Raw genomic sequence first — 7,808 nt, 5'->3', positions numbered from 1 at the left:
TATTTATTTACATTGTATGATAGTTCTCTATTTAATTTTGTTGAATTAGTTTGTAGATCTAGGGTTTAGTGGTTGGCTTAGTTAGGGTTTACAACTAGGCTACAATTCTACATAAAAAAAATAAATTTGAATTAAATATCTTTTAGGGATCAAAAGTACATGGTGTAGGATTAGTATTTAAAAGGTAGCAAGGTATGTGGAAATGCTTCCTTAATTGAACATAGAGGAGATTATTGTGAATATTAAAAATATTTACAATTACAAAAATAATAAATGGACATAAGACATAAATAAAATTATACCATAACACAAGTTTACATGGGGAAAAAAGTATAGGATAAAAACCCCACACTCCAATTTATGAACCAATCTTGTAACCAACAACAAATATTACAATGCAATTTGAAGGACACACCCTTATCCCCGGTATCACCAACAAACATATTTAGAGTAATTCTAGTAGTCTAACAATTTTTACAAATAGGCTATCAAAACCTCCATCTTAGGTTCCCAATTAAAAAAGTAATACATGAAACAATCAAATGGTAATTACAAAACCATAAGCTAAAACCTCTAAAAAAATTGACCTACTCAAATACCTAGTTAGAAAACCAACATTGAAGCCTCAAGATGAGTTCAAATTCCTTCACTTATCACATTGGGGTCATAATCTACTCACCAACTCAAGTGTTTCATTTTGGTTTCATTATCTCCATCCAAAGATGCCTTATGATGTGCTACATAACATAAAACATTAGTAACAAATGTAAATCCCTCTTAAACACCATTAGGAGTTGATCTTGTGAGGGAGGGGTTTTGCGAGTTTGGTTTAACCTAGTTGTTGGAAGATTCAAGGTGAACTTGGGCAAGTTAAATGAGTCTATTTTGATGTGTTTCAGTGATTGGAGAAGGTTTGGAGGCATGAATATATTCTTGGGGTGTTGTATCCTTGTGAGTACCTAATAACCTTGTGAGGGATCATGTGAATTAGTGAAGGGTTGTCACCCATTTGAATAGGTGAGTTGGGAGAAAGATCTCCCCTAGTTGGTTGTGTATGTGGATTCTCTACATCAAAGTGGTATTTAGAGAAAATGGAGTAGATTCCTTGAAGGTTGAGAGAAGAAAGGTTGAGAAGCTAAGAACAAGATGCCCCCAAGGGTTAGTGCAATAGTTGCTAGGGAGTTGAGAGCCCTAAGAGAGAGGATGGAAGTATTAGAGGCTACTGATAGAAGGAGAGGAAGGGTTGCTGATGAAGAGACTGACCAAGAAGGAGGAGAGGATGAATATGAAGTCCCTCAAGAGGTAGAAATGAGCCCAGAGGATGTAAGGATGGCAAAGCTCATTAAGGTAGTCAAAGCAAGTGACCACAAAGCCAAGGCAGATTTACCCATGTATGGTGGAAAACTTGATGGAGAAGAACTCATAGACTGGATTGGAGCATTGGAAAACTATTTTGAATGTGAAGAGGTGGAAGAGAATCAAAAGGTAAAGTGGCTAAGTCAAGGTTGAAGGGACATGCCCTACTTTAGTGGGATTGTGTATAAGCTGATAGGTGGAAAAAGGACAAGACAAAGATAACCTCATGGTACAAAATGGTAGAAAAGATGAAGGGGAAGTTCTTACCTAATGATTATAAAGTCCAATTGTACAAGAGGCTAAAAAATCTAAGACAAAAGGACATGGATGTACAAGCTTACACAGAGGAATTCCACAAGTTGGACATAAGGGCAACACATGAGGAAGATGTTGAAGAAAAAGTAGCAAGATATCTTGGTGGCTTGAGGTATAACATCGAGGATGAACTTAGTCTCTCCACACCTAGAATAGTAGAAGAGTGTTACAAGTTGGCCATGAAGGATGAGGAGAAGTTGAAGAGGAGGCAAGAAAACTCCATGAGAGGAAGAGGTAGCAACACAAGAGGGAAGGAATCCTTTTCTACAAACAAGCAACCATATGAAGATTAAGAAGAGGCAAGCAAGGGTAAGGAGCAGAGTGTTGATGCAAGAGGTGGATTTAGAGGTAGATTTGGAGGAGGTAGGATTTCAACTACATTCACAGGGAGATGCTACAATTACAATGAAATTGGTCATCTAGCATTCAAGTGTCAAGAAAGACAAGGTTCATAATCAAGAGGTGATCAGAAGAATGAAAGAAGGGTTCAACTAATACAATAAGACGAAGAAGAAAGTGGTAACCTCTCCTAATCCTGTCAATGTTACTTCAGAAGTTGGAGAAATGCTCATGGTAAGGAGAACACTCTTGAACAAACCCAAGGACAAGGACATTACACAAAGGAGAGCACTCTTTAGGATCAATTCCAAAAGCAAAGTTAAAGTATGTAAGGTAGTAATAGATTATGGTTCAACAAATAATATGGTGTGTAGGGAAATGGTGGATAAATTGAACCTAGAAAGAATTTCTCATCAAACCCCTTACCAAGCATCTTGGGTAAGTGATAATCAATCACTTTTGGTAGATGGGCAAGCATATGTTGATTTCTAGATTTGGGAGTATAAGGATAGGGTCTTATGTGATATTTTGCCCATGGATTGTTGTCACCTACTTTTAGGAAGGACATGGAAATTTGATAGGCAATAGTTATATGATGGATATGCTAAAATATACACCATCAAGAAGGATGGGAGAACTTTTGTGTTTACACCATTGCGGGAGGATGCTAAAGCAAAGAAGGCAGCTAAGGTCATCTTGGTGGGTAAGAAAGAGTTTGTGAAGATCAATGAAGAAGAGACAAGAAAAGTTGAAGATACCTCAAGGAGTGAGGTTGCCAAAGACCGGAGTTTGAAGGTGATTTCAGTTTTGAATGATGGAGATCATGTGGTGGTGCCTAAGTTGGATCATAAGAAGGACAAAGAGAAAGTCTACAAATAGCCACAAGGTGGTTTGAAGAGGGAAGATGCAATCCTAGTGGGGACTATTACTTGTCCTCTAGAACCAACAATAGTTGATGGGAAATCATTCTCCACCATAGCTACAGTTCAAGGAGCATCAAATGAGGATTTGATTGCAGGTGTTCAAGCATGGAAGACAACAGGGAAGGACATCAAACAAGGTGCAGGTCTGATTGGAAGCACCGAATCATGGCAAGATGTGAACATGGCGTACAATGCTAGATAAGGTAAACAGTAACCTTGTAAAATGTATAAAGTCTCCATTACACATTAAACAAAGGCTAACACTTGGTGGAATGGAAGACAACAGTATGTATTTTTGTTTTGTTTTGATTTCAGGACTCCATGCTAATATTGGCACGTGCTAGGAAGGACACAAAGTTTGATTTTGTGTCTCAGATTGTGACTGGCAGCATGATGTTGGTGTTTTGAAAGTGATCTAGTGCAAGAAGGGATTTGGAAGATTGGTGAAGGCCTAGAAGTGGGTGTGGGGGTGTCCTAAATATGTTCCAAGTGATTGGCGACCAAAAGAGCCAACCAAACTATGAGGGTTTATGACTGTCCTAGTGAAAGAGTATTGACTGTCACAGTTGACAATGAATCGACTCATGGAATTTTGCAAGGTTGAAAGCATGAGTTGTTGTTGAGTTTGAAAACAGGGGAGAGAGTAGAGGATTCCTCCCACATCTTGGCTAGTGTTTGAAGTGTTAAGAAGAGGGAGTGGTCCATACAAACATGATTGTTCACATTGAAGTTTATGGCTATCTAAACCAGTGTTACCACAAATGGTTCTCTTGTGACCTTTAGGGTGGAAGGTGGGGGGGAGGGGGAGGGGATGGGGGAGTCATTTCAAAATCATCTTGATGTCCCTCAGTTTGGGAGGATCCTTTTGGCTATGTGTAATGTGCTTATGGATAGTTTGGGGACCTATTAGGAGTTGATATTGTGAGGGAGGGGTTTTGAGAGTTTGGTGTAACCTAGTTGTTGGAAGACTCAAGGTGAACTTGGGCAAGTTAAATGAGTCTAATCTGATGTGTTTCAATGATTGGAGAAGGTTTTGAGGCATGAGTCTATTCTTGGGGTGTTGTAGCCTTGTAGGTACCTAATAACCTTGTGAGGGATCCTATGAGTTAGTGAAGGGTTGTCACCCATTTGAATAGGTGAGTTGGGAGAAAGATCTCCCCTAGTTGGTTATGTATGTGGATGCTCTGCATCAAAAGTGGATAAATATTTTACCAAAGCAATTTTTTTACCCATGAAGATCATGTACAAGGGAAATCACTTTATATTTGAATCTGTTCTGATGACAAATGTTTTTGTAAGATATGTGATTGTCCTGAGAGAGGTAGACAAGTACCATCTTATGTTGTAGTTACGACAAGGAATGAGGGTAGTTTTGATAAAATTAATATTTCACCAAGTGTGAAATATTCCCAATGAAGATGTGAAGTAAAATAATTATCTAGGTATATTTTTACCCCCTAACAGTTGTATGAAATAGAAGAATGTTTTGACTTAGAGGTGAAATCTTGATTTTGAAATGGAATTATTTTATTAAGGAAAGGTAAAGTGCAAGATTGTTTTGTTTAAGTGAAATATTTCCACTTAAGATACCAAGTAAGGTTAAATGGGTAATGGATAGAGTGAAAGTTGGAGTAACTCATAAAATATTTTGAATTCCACAAGAATTTAGATATTTGGTAATTGTTTAACCAAATGGGAAAATGTTTTACTTCAAAGATGGAGAGAAAGAAAGTGTAGCAATAGATTGAGTTGTCCCTGGTTAATGTAAAAAGTTTTTGCCAAAGGTGTGAATTAGAAGGAGGTAAGAATTTTACCAACAGGTGAGAACAAATGGAATTAAGTGTCTTGCGTTCAAGGGACCAGGTGTGCAGCAAGGTAAACCTTTCATGAAAAGATGGAATTAATCTCACAAAGGGAATAATTGCTTTTGAATGAGAAAAAGTTGTAGTACGGTGAAAGTATGAAAATACAAGAAATGTTTTGCAAAACAAGGTTACGAACTTGAGACTGCATTTACCATTGAGATAGCAATGTGAGGTATGAAGTGAGAAACATTTTGGTTAATAGTAAAGAAGAGTAAAGACAATTTGATAAAATTATTTTTATTTGGCCAAATGATGTTATGTAGCAAGATGGATATTTTTCACCCCAGGCTGATTATTTTTCATTGAGAAATGTTTTCACATGTGCTAGAAAAGGTGAATACAACAATGAGAGAATTTTCAGTCAGAAATTGAAATATTTTCTGAGTAAAAGGTACAGAAAATGATAGCCTCCAAAAGGGCTTTTTTCTATTTTTGGTCTGAGAGAAGATGTGGGTTGCAGATAGAGATGGACAAAGACCAAAAGGGGAAAATTTTTAGTCAAAGGGCAGGGTTTTGAGTTTGACAAGTAACTGAAGGGATTTTTCTAGATCTTCCATGTGATTTCAGCAGGATCAATGTGCAGATTAAAGGCAGATTTTGAGGAGAAAGTGCAGATTCGGAATTTCAAATTCTACAAGGAAGAAGACAGGTGTCAAATGGAGATCCATTCTAGGGTTTCTCTTATATTTTTTCTTTTTTTATTTATTTTTCTTTTCTTTTCTCCTCATTCAAGGGGGTTTTGGAATGTAATTCTTTTAAAAACTTTGGAAGCAAGGCTTCCATGTACAGTCTGAAATTAGTGCAAGTTAGAGTTTTTTTTTTAACTTGTAGATGTTGTGTGCTTGAATAGTTTATAACCAGTGTGCAAGCAAGTTTTATGAGTTTTTTGGAGCTGTCTTCTTTATGTACTACTATCATTTCATGAAATAAAATATCAAGGATCCTTTATTTTGTCTCAAAAAGTTCTGGTGTTGTCTTATTTTTAGCTTCTCTTCGAGGAATAGATTAAATTTCTTATGATAGGATGAAGAATAATGTTGTGTATATGCAGGATCTTCAAGTATGGTTGCAATGAAGCTATGATGGAGTGTGTTGATGTAATGCATTAATGCTCAAAACTAACTGGTTTTATTGGCACTTTAGTAGTATGTTACAGATAGAGGAAACAAATCGATTGACTAGATTAGCAAGATGCAATATTGCTTGCAAGTTAGTTTTACATTTATTCTAAAGTTATTATGTAATATATGTGTTTATGTATAATTTTTAAGTTGGGTATCCTCAAAATAATATTATGTTGCAAGATTGATATATAAACTTCCCCATGATTTTCTTTGGGACAATTTTAACCAGAACAAAGGATTTTTTATTGTATCTTTCGATCTATGTTATCTTCATAGAGTATTTTGTGGCCTAGATTATATCCATAAACTCATAGATAAGGGTTTATTCTTTATACCAAGTATATGATGCATATTATTGAAGAAAATGAAGCTCTAAAAGTCCCTTGAAACTCTTACTAATGAATTGTGTTGCTCTAGGTTTTCCCTATAGGAGAACTACCTAGAAAGATAGGATTTCATTCCCTAGTTATATCTCATGCTCATGTCCAAATTAATAGGACCTTTAGTTTTAAGAACATGTAGAAGGGTTGGGACACCACAAACCCTTGGCTTATTTTGAACAATAATGGTTTTATCCCTAGCCATTTTATTGAATAAGAATATGTATGGTGGTCTCTACTATCACGATCTAAGATAAGTTATTTGTTGAGATTCCTTGGATACATTCTCTCAAATTCTTTAGAAGGAGCATAATACTAATTTAGGATTTGTATATTAGGTTTGCTTCCACTTAGTTTACTTAGCTACATGTGATATAAAATTTAACATGAACAATATAAATAAAAAGTTTTTTGATTCTATTATTGATGTTGTGTCCTTTTTACATCATCATATTAAGTCTCTATCTGAACAACTAAAATATGGTGCAAAAATCAGAAGTGGTACTTTGATACATGAATATACTCTTAAAAGAGGTTACAATATGCTCTCCCCATGTTCGTCTATGATAAAAAATTTGACTGCAAGATGGAGTCTTGAAACTCCTTCCATTATTTGCAATTTATAGTTTTAGACTATTTGGAAATTGGCTTTGGATCCCAAGTTGGTTCAATTTTTTTAGTGTTTGTTGTACTAAGGCTTACAGTCCATAGGCACAAACTTAATATATCTAGGTTTTTTGAGCCTAATATGTCCTTTTTGTGGCCATTATGAGATTATTAAACATCTATTTTGGTAATGTGTCCATTAACGAGTTGTGTGGTCTTGGATACAAATTTTCAAATCCATCATAATAAATCTTTTACTTGACACAGTGTTCTATGAGGGGATGGGGCTTACTTTCCCACTAAATTCATTTAATATTTGACATGCTTTTAGATATGCGATTTTATTTCTCATTTGGAAAGATAGAAATTCAATTTTTTGAAATATAAATTATATTAATATTGTTTACTTATAGTATTTTTTTAGTTATTTCAAATGTGCTAATAAAAATTTAAGTTCAAGCTAATAAAGTAGTCTTAGAGGTGGCATATTTACATACTTTGTTGGATCACTAAGTAATGGCTCATATATTAGGCGATGTGTACCTTTGATATTGTAACCTCGTAGAAGTATCATCCTAATGGGTCCAAAGGTATGATTACTTTGGTTTATCCCAACTCCATTCTTAGTGCTAAATTGAGGGTGACCCTTCCCTCCATTAGCTTGCCAAAATGCAAGTTGGTCTCCTTCCTACACAAATCTAATTACTTGATCTTCCCTCTATGTTGGAAATCTCTCCTTGATATCTTTTCACCAACAAAGGTGGAGCTTTACTTTAAGGGAAAGAACAAACTTTTCCGTTGTTGAATTTGGCTATTTTGCCTTAATGCCACAATGTTAAAAATGATGATAACAAGTTATAGTAGATCCTTTTGATTAGCCATGGGAGAAAGAAAGAAAAT

The sequence above is a fragment of the Cryptomeria japonica genome, chromosome 5 (assembly GCF_030272615.1).
Source record: "Cryptomeria japonica chromosome 5, Sugi_1.0, whole genome shotgun sequence".
NCBI lineage: Eukaryota > Viridiplantae > Streptophyta > Pinopsida > Cupressales > Cupressaceae > Cryptomeria > Cryptomeria japonica.
This window is presented reverse-complemented; position numbering follows the sequence as displayed.